Source organism: Carcharhinus amblyrhynchos, chromosome 2, assembly GCF_965287045.1.
Source record: "Carcharhinus amblyrhynchos chromosome 2, sCarAmb.v2.hapA, whole genome shotgun sequence".
NCBI lineage: Eukaryota > Metazoa > Chordata > Chondrichthyes > Carcharhiniformes > Carcharhinidae > Carcharhinus > Carcharhinus amblyrhynchos.
Window position 1 is genome coordinate 27,979,208 of NC_137325.1, and position 22,761 is coordinate 28,001,968.

A 22,761-nucleotide genomic window follows, 5' to 3' on the forward strand; every position below is an offset into this window, starting at 1 on the left:
CCCAATATGGTTCAGTTACACTTGCTAGAAAATTACATATATTCATATGCAGGGTGTTAAGCAACTCAAGCAGAAAGAAGAAAATAAGGCATTGCATCTTATTGGAATTAAACAAAAGCATTGGCACAATAATTTCCTGGTGCATTCTTGACAGCAATGCCTCCAACATCTGCCGTTGATTTTTCTTGTGCAGTACAAATTGTTTTTCCCTTTGAATTTTGCCATTTTTGTAGTTATTCTGATGAGTGCAAGTTGAAAAACTTTGACAGCATGGGTGGGATTTTACAACCTCACTCGAGCAAGGCCAGAAATGCCAGCCTGAGGTCAACAGATATTCCCGTTGTCCGCCCCTCGCCTGTTCTGATTCTGTGGTGGATGGGGTAGTATAATTCTGGAGAATGTCTCTTTTCTCAGCGATGCTCAGGCTTATAATAAGGTGGGACACTCATTTCACAGGTTCTGATTGGCCAGACAGTTTACAGGCACCAACTCTTGGCTGAATTCCTAGATTTGAAAAAATGGATTTGAAAACAATTTCCACAGCACGGTTCTTCAGAATGGAAAAAAGCCCTCTCTACATTTAACGGTATTTAAAATCTGGCTTAAATGATTATCAGGACACTATGGTTTGAGTTTTACAGTGGTTGAAATTCCAGAAATCATTTCAGACTTTGAAAAAAAACCTGAACGGTTGCCAGTCTTCTCTGATTGAAATTCCATTGAGACTTTGACTAAGTGAACATTCTGCAAAGAATCTTCAAAGAGACTATTATATTGAACTCTGTAGGGTGTGCTTAATCAGCTATGTAATGCAATCCCATTATGAATTCATGGCTGAGCAAATAATGGGATTAAATGTTTGGAAGGTATTTTTGAATGGATGTTTATTTTGATAGATTAATGAGCACTGGAAATGCATGTTTTCTCAAGGGGAGTTGCAGTGGCTATACATTTGATGGGACAGTTTTATAAGCATCTGAGACGGGAACTCTTGCAAGAAGAGTTTGATGTGTTGATTTAAAAAAGAATCCTAAGCATTTCAAAGCATCTCAGTCTTATTATATGGCTCTTGAATTCTGTAAGTCATGGATACTGGATGAGAGGGCATGAAGGAGAAACGGAGGGAATAGAGGATTCATGGTGCATGTTGCTGCATGGCATGTGGGTTGGATGGGGGTGAGAGAGGGTGAAGGGTGTGGACTGGATTGCCATGTCGAGACCTGGGCCATTGTCCGAGTGAATGGAGGTGAACCATCAAACCTGCTGGCCTCAGCATCCACCCTCTCCATTCCCAACTCAGGCTTGTTTCAGAAGGCAGCAGCCATGACTCATGCTCTCTCCCGACTCGGGAGCATCCAATTTCTGGATGATTGTGTTGACTCTACAAGGTTGGGACTACGAGGTCAGGGAATGGCCTGACTCAACCTTCCAAATTTGAAGGGGAAAATCCAACCAATTGTTTTTTGTAGGAGCCATGATGTGGAGATGTTAGCATTGAACAGGGGTGGGCACAGTAAGAAGTCTCACAACACCAGGTTAAAGTCCAACAGGTTTATTTGGAATCAGGAGCTTTCAGAGCGCTGCTCCCTCATCAGGTGAGTGGTGCACTCACCTGATGAAGGAGCAGCACTTTAACCTGGTGTTGTGAGACTTCTTTTATAGGAGACACTGTATGGAAACCCAGTCTGCCTTCTCAGGTGTATGTTAAAGATCCCAAGACCCTGTTACAAAGAAAAGTGGGGTCATCCCAGGTGATTTTCCCAATATCGATCCCCCAATTAACATCAGACTAACTCACCTCATCACATTACTGTTTGCAGATCCAGCCATGTGCAAGTTAGTTGCTATTCCTTAGCTGTGTTACAAAACAGAGAAGATGCTTCAAAAATAATTCATTGGTTCGGGAGTATTTTGAGCATCCTGTAGTTATGAAAGCCATTACATAAATTTCTTTTATTGCAACTTGTTCTTGTCTTCTTGATTGTTTTCATGGTGTAGGAAAGAGGCCATCCTCATGCATCATTCAACTGGATGATGACTGGTTTGTACCTCAACTGCACTTAGAATCATAGAATCCCTCCAGTGCAGAAAGAGGCCATTCAGCCCATCGAGCCTGCACCAGCAACAATCCTCCCCATCCCTGTAATGCCACATATTTACGCTGCTAAATTCCCTGACACTAAGGAGCAATTTAGCATGACCAATCAACTTAACCTGCACATCCTTGGGCTGTGGAAGAAACTGGGGGCACCTGGAAGAAACCCACAGACCTGGGAGAGAATGTGCAATCTCCACACAGACAGTGACCTGAGGCCAGAAGTGAACCTGGATCCCTGGTGCTGTGAAGCAGCAGTGCTAAGCGCTATGTCACCGTGCCTCCCCAATTTACTCACCATTGCTCTATTACATTGAAATCCTTACCAAATCTATTGATCTCAGCCTTAAATGCGCCCAGGATCCAGAGATTATTTTTGTGGGGCAGTATTCCGGATTTCCGCTTGCCTTTGTGTGAGGAAGTGATTTTACTCTTCAACAGAATGATTCTCATTTTAAGATTCTGTCTCCTCATTCTGAATTCCCTCGCCAGACAGAATTGTTTTTGAGAACCTATCCTATCGAATCCTTCTTACAATTTGAAACATTTCCGTCAGATCACCCCTCAATTACAAACTCTGACGTGCTTTGTTGATGCGAATCAAAGACATGTGAATACAATTAAAAGAACAGAAGGAATAAATCATCTGAAGGAAGGAGCAAATGCCAAGAAAGAGGACACCACTGTCGGGAACAAAAAAGCAAATACCTCACAAATTTGCGTAGCAATCAAATATTCAGAACTGGAAGTCAGCAACTTTAACCACAATAATACATTGCTGTGCTGGTGGGCACAGAGGGGCTCAAGGTTATTTATTGAATGACCATGTTGTCAGGATGACATTAGTTTGTGAAGCAGTAACTTCATCTGACTTGACACTGTGGAATTCCCTCCCTAAACACCTCCATTTCTCTTATCTCCTTCAAGATACTCTGGGAAAACTACCTCTTTGATCAAACTTTTGCTCATCAATCCTAATATGTTCATACATAGCGTGGTGTCAAACGTTGTCTGGTAATGTACCCACGGACATTTCGGTGTTATTTAAATGCAAGTTGTTGTTGTTGTTGAAGAGTGTGGCAGCGTAACCTCTGGGTAATCTAAAATCCACACAGATCCTTCGCAATCTTGAATTTCCTTTTGCAGATTGTTTCAAAGTGGACCACACAGGAGGTCCAAAGGCTGGGGAAACACGAAAGCAGCTGCTGCATTGGAGTACCGGATGGACATTGCACACACTTACTCTTGTTAAGAAGTAATGGAGAGATCCTCAACTGGCCAACCCCCTCCTAATTACAAGTATCATTATCTAATCCTCTGGAGCACAGTGGCAGTCCAGGGTTTCTCCTGGGGAGGTGCAGTGGGGAACGAAAGAATGCCTTACATTTTCCATTTGCTTTCAAGAAAGGAAATTCATCAGCAATAAGGGACACATTCACTGAATCCCAAACTACTTCACCTCACTGGAACTGGGCTTTCCAAATAAGGACTGCAGTACTCATGATGTATGTCACTTGCTTTGAGACAAATATCTCCTGCAACATATTGCATCTATGCAAACCACTTTGGTCATTTTTAAGTGACGTTCAGTATTCAGGTTCACTACTTGACGATTATATTCGCTGAATTGAAATTAGGCCAGCATACGGGAAAAAGTAAAAAATAAATTTGTTCTTCCGGTTGATACCTGGAATGGTGAGGGAAGCTTGGACAAACTGGGCGATATCCATTGGTGCTTAGAAGATCGAGAGGTGATCTTATTGAAACATACAAGACCTTGAGGGGCTTGACAGAGTGGATGGTCAGAGGATGTTTTCCTTTGTGAGAGAGTTTAGAACAAGCATAGTTTAAAAATAAGACATCCCCATTTGAGATGGGGATGAGGAGAATCTTGTGCCTTAGAGGCTTGTGAGTCTTTGGAACTTTCTTCCTCAGAGACAAGGGGAGAGCAGAATAATTTGTAGCAAACAAGCAGGTCGAAGGGTATCGGAATAGGTGGAAATGTGGAGTTGGAGTCACAATCAGATCAGCCAAGGTGTTATTAAATGGCAGTGCAGGTTCCAAAGGGGCCGAATGGCCTATTCCTGCTCATATTCCCTATGTTCATAAACGTTTCCTATTTCATTGTTTAGAGTGGAGATATTTATCTTTCTTTTTGTGGTAGCATTGTTGTCTCTGTGTCAGAAGGTTGTGGCTCCCACAGCAAGTTATTTTTGTAAACTGAAAGTTCTGGAAAAACTCAGCTGGCCTGACAGCATCTGTGGAGAGAGAAAAATAGAGTTTGGAGACAAAATGACTCTTCCCTGAAATTGTTCTGAAGATGTTCCGAAGAAGACTCGAAAACATTGGCCGTGCTTCTCCCGTGCCGCTGTACTAATTTTTTAGCACAGTGGGCCAGGAGAATCCCACGGCAGCCGATTTGTGGGGTTTGCCTGAGCATTCACGCCCCACTTGTGTCTCCCAGCACCGGATTTCTTGCAGTGCCTGCTCCGCACTGGAAATCGGCGGAGAGAAGCACAGACTATTTAAATGGTCATTTTAATATTATTTGAATATCATCAGTGGGCCTGGGACTGAAGTCGCCGCCCCCTGAAATTTAATGATATTCACCCTGGTGGCCTCTCCAGTGCAGAGTGTGGGAGATTCTTCTCTGAACCCCCACTGAAAGAACCAGCGTGAATTACTCCAGTTTTCACATGAATTCGACACTTAGAACTTTTCTGGGACAATTCCATCCATTCACTCTTTTTCTTTCCCTACAGATGCTGCCAGGCCTGCTGAGCTTTCCAGCACTTTCTGCTTTTATTTCCAAATTCCAGCATCCACAGTATTTGCTTTTCACTTATATTTATATATTGTCTTTAACTTAAAGAAAGGCACCGCATAGGGGCATTATTGAAACAAAGTATGACATGGCACAATGTTCGGAGTTGTTAGTTCAGATGACTAAAAGCTTGGTCAAAGAGGAAATTTTACGGAGCCTATTAAATGAGGAAGGCAAGGTAAGGAAAGTGAGAAGGGTAGGGAGGGAAGTCCGGAGATTAGGGCCCAGGCAGCTGAAGGTACAGCCATCAATGATGGAACACTTCTAATTAAGAAGATGTACCAGAATGAGTAACACTGGTGTCTTTGGGGGTTTTGGGAAATCCTGATTAGATTTCTAGGTGGGGAGACAATGCCCAAGTGGTATTATTGCTAAACCATTAATCGAGAAACACAGCTAACATTCTGGGGATCAGGGTTCGAATCCCATTGAGGCAGGTGATGGAATTTGATCAAAACAAATCTGGAATTAAGAATCTACTGATAACCATGAAACCATGGGATTATTGTAAAAACCCATCTGGTTCACTAATGTCCTGGAGGGAAGGAAATCTGCCATCCTTACCTAGTCTGGCCTACATGTGACTCCAGACCCACAGCAATGTGGTTGACTCTCAACTGCCCTCGGGCAACTAGTGATGGGCAATAAATGCTGGCCAGTCAGTGATGCCCATGACCCACACAAAAAAAAAGGTACTGGACTGAGGTGGTGCTGCACTGCCAGAGGTGCCAGTTTTTGGATGCATAGTTAAACCAAAGCTCTGTTTGCCTTTTAAAGTGGGCATTAAGCACTGATTTGAGAAGTCTGCAGGTATGTCCTTACTGGTGTCCTGACCAATATTTATCCTCAACAATCCTTGTGAATAAACAGAGATTTAGTCATTATCACAATACTGTTTGTGGGACATTCCTGAATGCAACTTACCTGCTGCACTTTCTACCATCCAATTGTAACCCTTGAGGTTAAAAAGACATTGGCGGCTGTGACAGTGAGATGTCCCGAGGTCATGGAAAGGGCTACAAATTTGTAATGTTTAAAAAAGTTTGATTTCTTTGCTTTAGTTATGTTGAAGATCTCAAATGATCTCAAGATTCCCATCATACAGCTGAAGTTAGTCCAGCATTCATGTACTGTGCAAAAACAAAAAAAGACAAAATAGTGTCAGACTTCAGGCCACATCAGGTTAGGGACAGGATTTGCTGAAACAACAAGATTCTGCAGATGCTGGAGTTCAAACAAAAGCAGAAAGTCCTGGCGAGACTCAACGGGTCAGACAGTATCTGATGACAAGAACAGACAAACTAACGTTTCATATGACTACCCTTCAGTACAGCTGGAAGGTGTTCAAAGTATCGAAACACAGAAAGATTTAAGGCACGGAAGGTGGACATTCAACCCATCATGTCTGTACTAATCCAAGAAGAACCATTCAGCCTAATCCCATTTTCCCTTTCTGCCATAGTACTGGGGATTTTGACACACCAAGCAAATGGCTAAGTGTACTTTAAAATGCATTGAGGGCTTCTGTCTGAGTCCTGAACCCAACTGGATGTAGAAACTATCCCTCAGTCCCCCTCTTAGGGCCAGATTTTACCATCAAGCTGCACGTGTTTTCGGGTGCAAAAACGTGGTAAAGCCCATCAATGCCTCCGCTTTCTCAGAAGACTAAGGAAATTTGGCATGTCAGCTATGACTCTCACCAAATATACAGATGCACCATAGAAAGCATACTTTCTGGTTGTATCACAGCTTGGTATGGCTTCTGCTCTGCCCAAGATTGCAAGAAACCACAAAAAGTTGTGAATGTAGCCCAATCCATCATGCAAACCAACCTCCCATCCATTGACTCTGCCTACACTTCCTGCTGCCTCAGCAAAGCAGCCAGCATAATTAAGGATTCTACACATCACATTCTCTATTCCACCTTCTTTCTTCAGGAAAAAGATACAAAAATTTTGAGGTCATGTACCAACCAACTCAAGAACAGCTTCTTCACTGCTGCTGTCAGAATTTTGAATGGACCTACCCTGCATTAAGTTGATCTTTGTCTACACCCCAGTTATGACTGTAACACTGCATTCTGCACTCTCTTATTTCCTTCACTATGAACGGTATGTTTTATTTGTGTAGTGCACAAGAAACAACACTTTTCACTGTGTGTTAATACATGTGATAATAATATATCAAATCAAAATCAAATCTAAAAGCTCTGGGGCACTGTAATCATGCCTCGAGAGAAGTGACTGTATTTCTAGAAGACCAGTTTCTCTTTCAATGCTTTTTTGAATGAATTATACGGACCTGAAAACTTGTAGACAGTTTAAAACTGCAAAACAAGCTTGTCAAATAGATCTGTAACTGGAACTGAGCTGCAGAGAGATATGCAGGCAGGTTGAAGCAATGCCCGTGCCTCCCACTGAATATATCTTCCTATCGATTTGGTGGATGTGGAGAGTCCCAGGCAGTAAGGACCTCAAATCCAAAATGGGAGGGGTTGGGAAACATCCCAATATCCAAGAACATGGCATCATGAGTGGGAAAAGCAGATACCTCAGCTGTTCTTGAAAAATGAAAGCGTAGAATGTGGTTGATGAAGACACCAAAAAAACAAAAGAGTTTAATTTCCTCTGATAGAGTTAATAACTGTTATTGAAACAGCTTGCAGAAAGGGATTGAATACCAGCCAGGGCATTGCCAGAAATACTGAAAACCCAGAGCAGTTTGCTTCTCTCAAAAGCTTTCCCTCCATCTCAGCTGACATTCAATTCGGGCCTTAAGCCATAACCTTTGGCCTTGCCCTTCAAACAAGACAATGTGGCAGCAGATATCAAACGGATGTGTACGTAACAAATGGTGTCTTTTGTTTTGCAGATCATTACATGCTAATGAAACAATAGTGTCTTTACAAAGTCTCAAGACATCCCAAAGTGCTTTACAACAGGAGAGATTAGATAAACCAGTGGCCTTGCTTTCATTTATGGGCATTTATTGCCCACCCTTAATTTCCTCTGAGAAGGTGGCAGTGAGTGTAAACAAGGTTCACCAGGATGTTGCCTGGTCTCCAGGGCATTGGCTATGAGGGGAGGTTGAATAATCTAGCATTGTTTTCATTGGAAGGACGGAGGCTGAGTAAAGACCTGATAGAGATCTATAAAATTATGAGAGGCATAGACAGGGTGAATAGTCAGAGGCTTTTTCCCAGGGGAAATGGGGGACAAGGGGGCACAGGTTCAAGATGAGAGGGGGAAAGTTTAAGGGAGATATGTGGGGGGGGATTTTCTCATGCAGAGAGTGCTGTTTGCCTGGAACACGCCAGGGGAGGTGATGGAAGCAGACATATTAGCAACATCTAAGAGGCATTGGGTGGCTATATGAATAGGGAGGGAATAGAGGGATACAGACCAAGTAAGGGCAGAAGTTTTTATTTCGTTTAGTTAGGGCATTGTTATTGGCACGGGTTTGAAGGGCCAAAGGGCCTATTCCAGGGAATGTCCTGGCTGGTATTCAATCCCTTTCTGCAAGCTGTTTCAATAACAGTTATTAACTCTATCGGAGGAAATTAAACTCTTTTTTTTTGGTGACTTGATCAACCACATTCTGTGCTTTCATTTTTCAAGAGCAGCTGAGGTATCTGCTTTTCCCACTCACGATGCCGTGTTCTTGGATATTGGGATGTTTCCCAACCCCTCCCATTTTGGATTTGAGGTCCTTACTGCCTGGGACTCTCCACATCCACCAAATCGATAGGAAGAAGTACTTTCCTTTGTCCTTGTTCTTGAACTGCTGCAGTGCGTGTGGTGTAGGCACCCCTACGGTGCTGTCAGTGAGGGCATTCCAGAACGCAGCTTTAAATGCTTTTTTAAGTGTAGTCACTGTTGTACTGTGGAAAACCAATATGCGCACATTAAAGTCCCACAGTCAGCAATGTAATACTGGCCAGGCACGTCAGTGGCTTTTTTGTGATGTTGGCTGAGGGATAAATATTAACCTTTCGAAAGAATCAAAAGAATAGTAACCTTTCACTGGAGAAAGACTCAGTGGTTATTGCTAAGTACCAGCAAATTGGCTTTGGGACTTCTTATGATTACAAAAACCATCGAATCTTGCAGCACAGCAGCAGTTCATTTTACCTGTTGTGTCTGCACCGAGTCTTTGAAAGAACAATCCAATTAATCCCTCTCCTCTACTCTTTCCCCACAGCCCTGTAAATACCCCCCATTCAAGCAATACTGCTTTTTTTTGTCCAAGTGCTTTAATCCCTAAGTGGGGGTCACAGAAAGTATGGTTTGAATTAACGCTGAGCAGAGAATATGGTCATTTAAAACAGATCAAGTCGGTGCTTTGAACAATTTTAGTCTCTCGACAAACATCAGTTATAAGGTGGCGGATTTTTACCTCAATCTGTCAGAAAAATATCTGAAAAGATATTAATGCAGCTCAAGATCTCTTGGACTGTTTGAGGCTCATTCTAAATCACATAAAATTCATTTCCTTTTGGGTGGCACAGTGGTTAGCACTGCAGCCTCACAGTGCCAGGGACCCAGGTTCAATTCCAGCCTTGGTCACTGTCTGTGTGGAGTTTGCACATTCTCCCCGTGTCTGCGTGGGTTTTCTCCGTGTGCTCTGGTTTCCTCTCGCAGTCCAAAGGTGTTTGGGTTAGGATGATTGGCCATGCTATATTGACCCTAGTGTCAGAGGGGTTAACAGGGTAAAGGGAGTTCTGGGAATAGGACCTGGGTGGGACTGTGGTAGGTACAGACACAATGGCCTCCTTCTGTACTGTAGGGATTTCATGATTCTAACCTCAGTCTAGCACCAGCTAATTCATAGCCTATACAATGGAGTATAATTTTGGTAATTAAATCTTTGTGCCTCACCATCAGTGTTTAAATAAAACCCTGCAATTCCTAACCAGATATCTAAAACTAAAGATCAGGGTGGCACAGTGGTTAGCATTGCTGCCTCACAGCGCCAGGGACCCAGATTCAATTCCCAGCTTGGTCACTGTCTATGTGGAGCCTGATGTGGAGATGCTGGAATAGTATTGGACTGGGGTAAACGCAGTAAGAAGTCTGACAACACCAGGTTTAAGTCCAACCGATTTATTTGATAGTAAACTTGCAAGCTTTCGTGGTTTGCCCCTTCGTCAGGCAAGTGGAGACAGTGTCAAGTAAACCGAACAAATAAATGGGTTGGACTTAAACCTGGCATTGTCAGACTTCTTACTGTGCGGAGCCTGCTCATTCTTCCCATGTCTGCATGGGCTCCCTCCAGGTGTTCTGGTTTCCTCCCACACTATGAAAGATGTGCTGATTAGGTGCATTGGCCATGCTAACTTCTCCCTCAGTGTACCTGAACAGACGTTGGAGTGTGGCGATTAGGGTATTTTCACAGCAACGTCATTGCAGTGTTAATGTAAGCCTACTTGTGACATTAATACTTAAACGTATACTATCCTTCTGCTTTTGTGAAAAAAACTTTTGGGTTCCTTTTTATGTGAGCCACTAATCATATTCTCCTTTTATTTTTTGTAGATCTCCTCTGCAGTCAGCTTGACTTGGTTTCAAAACACCAAACTGTAGCCTGTTCAACCAGTGAGCAACATTTTTGCATGTAAAAAAAGATGCAATTTGTCTCAGTTTTAAAGTGACTGGGGATGATAAACTGCTGCTTTCTGGGAATGTATGACTTTTAGGACACAGGGGGTGCTCATTACATGCTGTGGGTCCAGCAATAGGCTGGAGGAGATCATCAGCATCCACTTTCCCCTGTAATAGTGGAGAGATTATTGAATACTACATGTGATTGCCAGGTCAAAATCTAATCAATAGGATTGGATAGTGTGGCAATAAAGAGCGGAACAGTTCAAAAGCAGATGTTCACAGCCTTTTAGAAGTGAAATTTCAGCTCCCAATCCGTGAAATCTGTAACCAATTATGATACTCTTCCATAGAGGCATTGCTTTTGTTCATGGGCTGTGGGCATCACTGGCTTGGCCCATTCTTAATTGTTACTGAGAAGGTGACGTTGCCTTCTTGAACTGTTACAGTCCATGTGGTGGATGTATACACACAGTGCTGTTAGGGAGGGAGTTCCAGAATATTGATCCAGAGACAGTGAAGAAATGGAGATATATTTTCAAGTCAGGATGGTGCAGAACTTTCAGATAGCAGTGTTCCTAGGTGTCTGCTGTTCTTTTTAGTTTATTTAAAATAAGAGAGAAAAGTATTTATTGTGCTTATTAGCCAATCTAACGGTTGCATGGTGGCACAGTGATTAACATTGCTTCCTCACAGCACCAGGGAACCGGGTTCAATTCAGGCCTTGGCCCACTGTCTATGTGGAGTTTGCTCATTCTCTCTGTCCTGTGTGGGCTTCCTCCGGGTGTTCCGGTTTCCTCCCACACTCTAAAGACGTACAGTTTAGGTGGAGTGGCCATGCTAAATTGCCCCTCAGTGTCAGGGGGATTAATAGGGTACATACATGGGATTACAGGGAGAGGGCCTGGGTAGAATTGTATTTGGTGCAGAGTCGATGGGCTGAATGACCTCTTTCTGCACTTAAGGATTCTATGCTTCAATGATTCTAACTAAAAAACAATAAAAAAACTCTGACTCGGAGATACATGCAAAGATCACACATACATACATACAAGCATATGCTCACACACACACACTAACATATACAAGTAAGTTACACATTGAGAGGATAGATTAAGCAGTTTTGTTTAAACTCCAATAAAAGGCTGTAGTTTGTTGAATCTTGCAGATTGATGATGTGGATGGTTTCAGACTGGGCTCATTGCTCCCTCAGGATTTGTACTGAGATGTTTTAAAGACTTAGACAGATAATTTATCTTTTCTTCTGAAGGCAGCAACTGCTGGGTTGATTTGTAAAATATTGCCTTATAGTAAGTGGATGGTTAAACAATAGTCAGAACTCCAGATTACAGGATTGCTGTAGAGAGAAAGACTGTACTCACTCAGGGACTTCTGATTCTATGGTGTCTCTTGTTAATCTGGAGAGAACCAGATTCTTAAACACGAAAGAGATGGTTAGATGACTCATCACGTGATTCCCTCTCACCAACTGACCAGTTAATCAAAATTTGTCATAGCGAGTTGATTCCAGGTTCATGAATTAACAATGATTAGATTGTGGTTCCTTTCTCAGCCAGAACCCATTGTCCAATTTCTTTGTGTATTGCTTGTTTGCTACCTAGTTGAAGAGTTGATTGGATGTTTTGTGATTGGGTCCAATCATACTCCTTTAAGCTAATTTTTTTTCTGATGGGCTTTTTGAGACAAGCTGACTCCAATTTAATGGCTTTGGATTTTGTAAGGTTCAATGATGGCCATTTTAGCAGCTGCTGTCTTAGTCACTTATTTTAAAGGAAAAGTGCTGCTGTGGAGGTTATACTCATCTACCACCTTTTGTCCTTATCCCTTCCAGATCAACTCACCTGTTATCTTTCGACAATTCCTGGACAGCTTTGACAATTCCCAGACAGTTTGATAATTTCTAAACAACTTGACACTTCCTTGACAGTTTGACACTTCCTGGACAGCTTCACAGTTTGTGCACAAAAAGTCCGTAATCACTTATAATTCTAACAATCCGAAATGGTGCCTTACCTCTCATAAAGGGTGCGGTACCTCGCCCAAAAGTGTTCTGGGATCCTTTCCAAAGGACTATCCTACCTCTTCAGAGGGGTACCCTAGCAATTCAAAGAATCCACAAAGTTCAGTCTTCCTCTGACCTGGTCTGCAATGCCACTCTGAGATTCATGCAGCTGGAGCTAAGTATCAGAAGTTAGCGGTGGCAGCTGGTGATATACATTCCCAACCACCTCAATGAATCACACAAGTGTGAACTCTGACCTAATTCCAAACTCACTCCATGAAGACGGGAGATGACTCCTTTTCGGGCAGGATGTAAAAGTTCCATCCATTTCTCAGATCCTCATCATGACAAAAATCTGGGCTGAAGTGTCCAGCTAATTTCCAGAATGACTGTTGCTTGAATGTTGGAGATGTCTTGTCAAGTTATCCCAGATAGACTATTGATGTGTTTAGAGATCTTTACAGCTCCAACTGCAATGATCATGAAAAGCTGAATATTATTTGAAGGGATGAGTAACCATTTAACAAGCACTCTACTTTGGTATACTCATAGAATCATCGAATCATGCAGTGTAGAAGAGGCCTTTTGACCCATCGAGTCCACACCAACACATTATAAACACCTGAACTCCCACCTAATCCCATCTGCCAGCTCTTGGCCCATAGCCCTGAATGTTATGATGTGACAAGTGCTCATCCAGATACTTTTTAAAGGATCTGAGGCAACCCGCTTCCACCACCCCCAAGGCAGCGCATTCCCAGGCCATCACCATTCTCTGGGTAAAGAAGTTTTCTCTCACATCTCCCCTAACTTCCTGCCCCTCACCTTGAACCTGTGTCTCCTCATGACTGACCATTCAACTAAGGAGAATACTGAAGTGCTTCAACTGAAGCTGTCTATCCACTCACATGGACATGAAAGATCCTTGCAATATAAGGGTATGGCACACAAAAGGTTAATGTGGGACTGCATACAGTTTTCCCACACATTGATGGAAGAGAACAAATGACCTGCACCTAGGGATCAGTGTGCTATTGGACACGGTTGTGTGTAGAAGCAAGCATGGAGGTAGGACCTTTACCTACATGTATAATTTTTAGTCATTAATAAATATGTTCTGTTGGACAACATAGAATTACCTTAATAAGGCCTACCAACCTGTAGCAAACAACTTACAACTTGGCGGTGGTGAATGGAACAATTAAAAACCTCACAGAGATTACAGAAGAAAATCAAAATCCAGCAAAACTGAAGAAAAAAAATTAAAAAACATTCTGACTTGAAGAAAAGCTCAAGAAGTAAAGGTGCGGAAGGAAATTACCGGAGAAAAGCTCCTAAGAAAGGCTTGGAAGCTGAAGGCAGAAATTAAATTCCTTAATCCATAGCCGATGACCATTTTGAACTCCATGGAAGTCCAGCTTCAATACCAGAGTATGCAGTCAACAGACCAGGCAAGGGTTAACTAAACATTTAAAGTTCCTCGACATCACAAATCTTGAGAAAAGTTAAATACTGCAGTGTCTGAAAACATCTATTAAATTGCAGTCTGAGAAACCTGACTTGTGAGTTGGTGCCCCAATCCATGGCAGCCAAGCTTGCTCCAAAGAAACAAAACATGAATGTTAAACTTAATGTTTAACATTAAACATTAAGCGTGACTAAGTAGGCAGATTTAAAACTAACAAAAGCAAAGATTTGACACTTCCAATAGCCAAGAACATTGTGCGAAAGTGGGGGAATCTCTAATCAGCCTTTCACCCACGTGCACTGTCTACACTTCCTGCTGCCTTGGAAAAGGACCCCATGCACCCCGGACATTCTCTGTTCCACCTTCTTCCATCGGGAAAAGTCTGAGGATAAGTACCAAATGACTCAAGAACAGCTTCTTCCCTACTGCCATCAGACTTTTGAATGGATCTACCTTATATTAAGTTGATCTTTCGTTACACCCTAGTTATAACTGTAACACCACATTCTGCATTCGCTCCTTTCCTTCTTCATGAACAGTATGCTTTGTCTGTATAGCACACAAGAAATGATACCTTTCAATGTATAATAATACATGTGACAATAATAAATCAAATCAACATCACAATCCTTTGTAGTTCCTTGTGGTCTTGGTCAGAGCAGCAGCCATACTAAGCTGTGATATATCCTTTGGCATATCTGTAAAGAATGTGTTAGCCCATTTCACTAATCTGTCTTTATATCCTCTGGAAGTATTCATTATTTATCACATTTTTCATGTTGGGTCATCTGTCAACTTTGAAGCAATTCCCAATATGACCAAGCCCAAATTATTAATAAATACTAAAAAGAGCAGTGTTTCTATTCATCTCTGGAAAATGCCACTGTATACCTCCCCCCAGTCTGAAAAATCACCACCACTCTGTGACCCCTGTACTTTGGCTGGTCTTGAATCCATGTTACTGCTCTCTCTAACCCCATAGGCTTTAATTTTGCTAATGGATCTATTCTGGGATACTTTGACAATGAACATAAACTGCACTACCCTCATCAAACCTGTTTAGTGATTTCATCAAATAACTCAATCAAGCCAGTCAGATATGATTTTCCTTCAATAAATCCATGCTGACTTTAATAGTTAGTCCATAATTTCCCAAGTGCCAATTAATTTTGTCTTGGATTATTGTCTCAAATTGTTTCAGCATATTATGATGACTGGAGTGTAGTTGTAAGGTATGTCTTCTCTTCTTCAAACTGAAGTGTAACGTTTGTAATTCTTCTGTCCACCCCCATTTCTAAGGATGATTGGAAGGTAGAGCTTCTGTGCTTTTAATTCCTTTGATGCATCCCATCTGAAAAATGCAATTTTTCCACTTTGAGCACAGTGAATCTTAAGTTCCTCCTCTTATTCTATTTTTTAAATTCTATCCAACATTGTACCACCTCCTCTTTTTTGCAACATAGGAAGTTTCCTTTTCTCCAGTGAAAGTAGGTATCAATTAATGGGGAGGCAAGGGCCAGGTAGCATTGTCGCTGTACTTGTAATCCAGAGACCAAAGACAAGATCCAGGGACATGGGTTCAAATCCCACCATGGCAGATGGGTAAACTTGAGCTCAATAAAAATCTGGAATTAAAAGTCTACTTCTGACCATGAAACCATTGTCAATTGTCGTAAAAACCCATCTGGCTCACTGATGTCCTTTAGGAGAGGAAATTTGCCATCCTTACCTGGTCTGGACTACATGTGACTCCAGGTCCACAGAAATGTGATTGATTGTCAAATGCCCTCTGGAATGGAGGGCAGTTAGGATGGGCAATAAATGTTGGCCCAGCCAGCAATGCCCAAATCCCATAAAAAATGAATGTCCTTAGTTGTGCCCTTACCTTCCACAAAATGATCTTGGTTTTGATCCCTAATTGGCATCACTCTTCCTTATTCTATCCATTTGCTACTTAATTTTGTGAAAAGCTTTTGGAATCCTTTTAAGTTAGACAATAATCTAGTCTCATCTTGTCCTCTTACTTTTGTAGCTCTCCTCTGCATTCAACTTGGTTTTCTACTGAACAATGAACCTTATGGTTGTTGTAAATATTCTTTTCCTATTTCATTTTAACCTCCATATCTTTGATCATGCAGGGAGGTCTTAGCTTAGCTCCTTTTCTTGGCTACCTTGTATCAAACAACATCTGCTTTGAAGGCTTCCCATTGTTCTATTCATATTTTGCCAGCAATGTCTGATTCATATCTGCCTGGACCTGATCCCTCTTTAACTGACTGAAACTTTTCCTCCGGGGGTTAATTATTGTAATGTTTGACCACGCACTGTTCTTTTCCATCAATATACTAAATCTGATGATATTATGATCACTGCTCCCTAATGCTTCTCCCCACTGAAACATGCTCCACCTTTCCCCAGTACTAGATCCAGCATAGCTTCCTTTCACCTGGGCATACAGAGAATATAATCACAGCACATGCAGACTCTGCACAGATAGTGACTCAAGCCAGGAACTGAACCCAGCCTCCTGGTCCTATGAGGCAGCAGTGTGAACCACTGTGACACCCTGCCACCCTACATATTAATCTCACTTCTGATTGACCTAGCCACAACAGCCTTTAGGAAGGGGAGGATTCCACATTTCCACTCCCCTTTATCTGAATCAGAGAATCATAGAATCCCTGCAGTGCAGAAGGAGGCCATTTGGCCCATCAAACCTGCACTGACTCTCCCCATAACCCCACATATTTACCCCGCTAATCCCCCTAAATTTCACATCTATGGACACTAAGGGACAATTTAGCATGGCCAGTCCACCTCAACTGCACATCGTTGTAGTGTGGGAAGAAACTGGAGCTCCCGGAGGAAACATACGCAGGGACAACATGCAGACTCCACACAGGGAGACACCCAAAGGTGGAACTGAACCCGGGTCCCTGACTCTGTGAGACAGCAGTGCTAACCACTGTGCCACCGTGCTGCCCCAAGAAGATTGAAGTTCCTCCTCGTATCACCCTGACAGACCTTGCTCTAACTTGAAGGAAATAATTTCTCTCCAGTTACCCTATCAAAGCCTTTAATCATCTGAAACACTCGGTAAGATGCAAGACTTGCATCAGTATTGCATCTTCCATGACCTTAGAACACCCCAAAGTACTTGATAGCCAATGAATGGGGTGGCAGGGTAGCACAGTGGTTAGCACTGCAGCTTCACAGCTCCAGGGTCCTAGGTTTGATTCCCGGCTTGGGCCACTGTCTGTGTGGAGATCGCACGTTCTCCCTGTGTCTGCGTGGATTTCCTCCGGGTGCTCCGGTTTCCTCCCACAATCCAAAGATGTGCAGGTTAGGTTGATTGGCCTTGTTAAAATTGCCCCATAGTGTCCTGAGATGCATAGGTTAGAGGGATTAGTAGGTAAATGGGTAGGGCCTGAGTGGGATTGTGGTCGGTGCAGACTCAATGGGCCGAATGGCCTCTTTCTGCACTGTAGGGTTTCTACGATTCTATGAATAAATCTTGAAATAAAGTTAATGTTGGAAACTCGAGTTTGATCAAATTGAGTCCTTTATGTTCAAGGGAAAACAAGCGATGCCTGTGCAATCTGTCCACACGATTTAACTCTTTTAGCTCAGCATAACTTCAATTGATTCTTTGCCACCAATTACAGCAGGAGAGAAGCAAAGGGTGAAACTGTATCTAATATCTTCACTGACCAGACTTCCAAACAGCTATCAGCAAATGCTGCCATTTAAAGTGACAAATGCGATCCTCTGTCATTCAGTAGCTATTAGCCCACCACAGATAGATTGGAGAGTGTAATGTAGCTCTGGATTATTATAACTACGTTATCGTTAATATGGATAGCAATTATAGGAATCCTACTGTCAGCAAATATCAGGAGATGTCAGTCTCCTGAGAGAGAGGCAGAAGTCAGCAGAACCATTCTAACCGACTGCAACATGTAAATTTATTGTGCCAGAGCTTTGTAGCAGAATATTTACCACCGATGGGGGATGGCACAGCTTAGCTAGATTGTAAAATTACTGATATTTAGTTTTCCCAGTGGCTCCATATATAAACATGGTGTGGCATGGAGCCATGAGGAAGGTTCTAGGCGGAACCCTGGTACGTGCAGATGAAGACTGAAAAAGAACAAGGCAAAAGGCGAGGTTACAATTGGGGCTGAAAATCCGCAGCCCTCCTCCATCAGTGAGAAGGGGAGGAGCAGACACGATGACCTTCACTCGATCTCATCCATGCTACTATGATGTGTCAGGTGCCTACTGTGGAGGAAGGGAGCAGTAAAAGGGGCACCCGCAAACCACTTGTTAAACTGCGTGCCACTAATTTAAGATGGACGGTACAGTGGTTAGCACTGCTGCCTTACAAAGCCAGGGACCTGGGTTCAATTCCAACCTCGGGTGACTCTCTGTGTGGAGTTTGCACATTCTCCCCATGTCTACATAGGTTTTCTCCGGGTACTCCGGTTTCCTCCCACTCTCCAAAGATGTGCGCGTTAGGTTAATTGGCCATAATAAGTTGCCCTTTGGTGTTGGGGGATTAGCAGGGTAAAAATATGGAGCTATGAGGATAGGGCCTGGGTGGGATTGTTGTTGGTGAAGGCTCAATGGGCTGAATGGCCTCCTTCTGTACTGTAGGGATTCTATTATTCTACAATTAGTTCAATTAAGGAGATCCACACAAACTTTAATAAAAAAGAACAGACAGATTTAGATTTAGTTGTGCACTTTACAGGCTTCAACCCCTAACTGCCAACGGGCTGTGGATGCCCAGGTGTTGTCACAGAATGATCATGTGCCATCATCTTAAAGGGGCCTCGTCACACACACTAATTCCCCAAATACACAACAGCCACTACCAGGAGTTTGTGTTTAAGAGGAAGGTGACCCCTGACTGTTTAAAAGGGTCAGAAAAGTACATTCTCTATGATATACTTTGCTAGTAGAAGACATTAAAGAATTTGGACTTGAGGACATGATTAATTCCAGTGCACTAGTACAAGGGCCCACAGCAGAATGTGTAGAGGTGCCAGTAATTAAGGGTGGAGGTATTGGATAGCCTGTCTCTACATAAACTGGGAAAGATACTAGGATCGGCTGAGATGTGTCCAGGGATAGACTGGTAGGGCTGAGTGGCCTGTTTCTGTGCCATATATCCAATATTGAGGTGAGTGAAAGTGAAAACTGGAGAACGTTTCAGTCTTCTTTAGATGCCGGGGTGTTGCCAGAGGACTGGAGAATTGTAAACACTACCCCCTCGTTCAAAAAGGATGTAAGGATAAGCCCAGTACTAACAGGTCAGTCAGTTTGATTCTAATATCGGGGAAACTTCTAGAAACTCCAATCTGGGACAGACTTAATAGTCACAGGAACACATGGATTAATTAAGTACAGCCAGCATGGCTTTCTTAAGGGAACATTGTGTTTAACTAACTTGCAGGGGTTTTTCAAAGAAGTCATAGAGAGGATAATGCTATCAATGAGATGTACTTGGATTACCAAAAGGCATTTGATAGAGTGTTGCACAAAGGACCTGTGAGCAAAGTTAGAGCTCATGGAATAAAAGGGGCAGTAGCAACAGTAGCAACCTCTGGGTTTGGTGTTGGGACTCTTGCTTCCTCTGATATATATCAATCATCTAGACCTTGGTGTACAGGAAACTATTTCAAAATCTGTGGACAATACAAAACTTGGAAGTTTTGTGAACTGTGAGGAAGACAGTGTGAACTTCAGAAGGACCTAGACAAACTGCTGGAATGGATGGATAGGTGGTAGATGAAGTTCAATGCAGAGAAACATGAGCTGATACATTTTGGTGGGAAGAACATGGAGAGACTGTCTAAAATAAAGGGTCATACTTGAAATGGGTGCAGGAGAAGAGCAAGCTGGGTGTATATGTGCATATGTCATGAGAGGGGGCAGGGTGGGTTGAAAGTAGTTAATAATGCACATAGTATCTGAAGCTTTAACAATAGGGCAGACAATACATGAGCAAAAATGTTATCTTGAGTTGTATAAGATATTAGTTGGACCTCAGCTGGAATATTGCATACAGTTGTGGGCACTGCGTTATAGGGATAATGTGAAGGCATTGGAGAGAATACAGAAGGGGTTTAGAAAAACAAAGAACAGAGAACAGTACAGCACAGGAACAGGCCCTTCAGCCTGCCAAGTCTGTGCCAATCATGCGGTCCTTCTCAGACTAACCCCCCTGTATCCCTCTACACCCTGCCTGTTCATGTGCCTATCCAGATAAGTCTTAAATGTCGCTAATATATCTGCCTCAACCAACTCACTGGGCAGTGCTTCCAGCCTCCCCCACCACCCCCTGTGTAAAAAAACTTCCCCCAGACAACTCTACTGAACCTTTCCCTTACCTTGAACTAGTGCGCCCTTGCCATTGTCATTTCTGCCCTGGGAAATAGCTCCATTTACGGGAATGATTTGAAAGACAAAGAACTTAATTTATGAAACTAGATTGCACAAGTTGGGGCTCTTTTCCTTGGAGAAAAGAAAGCTAGGAGGAGATTTGATACAGGTTTTCAAAATCATGGTCGTCTGGACAGAGCAGGTAGCGAGAAATTCTTTCAACTTGCGGAAGGATCGAGATTGAGAGGTCACCGATTTTAAGTAATTAGCCAAAGAAGCAAAAGCAACGAGAAAGCTTTTCCACACAGCAAGTGGTTAGTGGATGGAGTGCACTGCCAGAGAGTGCAGTGGAGGCAAGTTTAACTGAAGCATTCAAGAGGGAATTAGGTCATTATTTGAAAATTATGAATCTGCAGGGTTATGGAGAGAAGGCAGGAGAATAGCTGGAGGTGAAATGTGCATTCAGAGACATAGTGCAGACGCAATGGGCCTCCCTCTGCGCTGTAACAATTCTGAGATTATGTGAAATGTCAGATTTACATAAAGCAGAGAAGTTCCCAAATAGACAAAGAGGAAGTGAGGGAGATGCCCCGTTTGGTTAAAAAGCCACAAGGGAGTACAACAGGAGCCGAACAGCCACACAGGGCCAGTAGCATTCCAGGGGACATGGGACTGGTTAGAGGGTAAAAACAAACCTGTAAAGGTGAGGAACAAACCCCAAAGCGAACATCCACAAAGGGCATATAGTGAAATCAATTTAGTTTTACCCGCCAATAAGCCAAAAGAACAGGTCCGAGATTTAACCTTCAACCAGCCAGCAGTGTTGCTGTATCACTTACCAGAAATGGAGTGCCGGATACAAGCCCAGACATCCAATAGCAGAGCTTTCTAGTCTCACCAAAGTTCCTGCCTAAAGGTGAATGGAATCTTCCTGCCCCAAGCGTGATGATTGCTGTATTGTGGAAAACGGCCCAAAATCAAGTTGCAATCTACTGACCTCCTGGGGCTCAGATTTGAAAGGGATAGCTGGAATTGAACCATTGACTAACTCAATACTTCCATAGAGCCGGTCAGTCAAGGTTTAAAACTCAACCAAGCAGCTTAGCTCATCCAGAAAGAGGTTTTCATAATAGAGGTTGTGCTGTCCCAGTGTTAAACAAAAGCACATTGGTTATCCAAGATCTCTGGGGAAACATGAATTCAGTTTGCGTTTTAAACCTAAAGCCTCTGGATAATATGTAATGAGAGGTTTTAGAAGAAGGATCAGGCATCAGGTTCTGAAACCGAAAATACTCATTATTGCCAAACATTAAAGGGAGAAAATAGAATTCGAAACAAATGCAGGACTAACTGTTTGCAATGAAGATAGGTTTGTGCGTAATGTCCACTCAAGAGAGAAGTGAGCAATGTAACAGCATGCTACTCCGAGTCAAACTCAGTTAAGAATTACCCGATTGTGAACTCAACAATAGAGCATAACTGTAACCATTAGGTTAAAGTCTGAATGGATATGAAAATACAAGTGCACGTACCAGGCAGAATGTAGAAGGATCGGAGGAGAAATGAAAAAAACTCATAAGAAAAGCAAGGAGAGAGTATGAGAAGAGACTGGCAGTTAAGTTAAAGGAGAAGGCCAAGGTCTTTTATGAGCATAACAATAATAAAAGGGTGGTGAAGAGTACAGCTGATTAGGGATAAAAGAGGGGACTTATAGAATAGAATCCCTACAGTACAGAAGGAGGCCATTCGGCCCATTGGGTCTGTAGCAACCACAATCCCATCCAGGCCCTATTCTCATAACCCCTTGGGACACTTGGGTCAATTTAGCATGGCCAATCAACTTAACCCACACATTTTTGGAGTGTGGGAGGAAACCAGAGCAGCCGGAGGAAATCCATGCAGACACAGGGAGAATATGCAAACTCCACACAGACAGTGGCCCAAGGCAGGAATTGAACCCGGGTCCCTGGCACTTTGAGGCAGCAGTGCTAAGCATTGTGTCACCGTGCCACCTGGCTCGATAGGCATGGAACAAAATCAGAAAATGATGGAACAATTCAACAGATCTGACAGCATCTCTGGAGAGAGAATGGATCCAATGTTTTGAGTCAGGCTGACCCTTTGTCAGAGCTTAAGCCAAAGAAAATCAGACAAGATTTATAGTATGAGGTAGGGGAAGGGGCTGTGATTAGACAAAAGAAATGTAAATAACGATGAAAGAGGCTGGGAAAGGTGCTTAAAGAATCCATTAAGTGATTGGAATGTGTGATAGCAGAACAAAGGTACAGATTGTTCAGAGGCAAGCTGAGGAATGAGGCAGTTTGGAGACAAGATGGAGAATGAGATTTCAGAAGTGGAAAAATA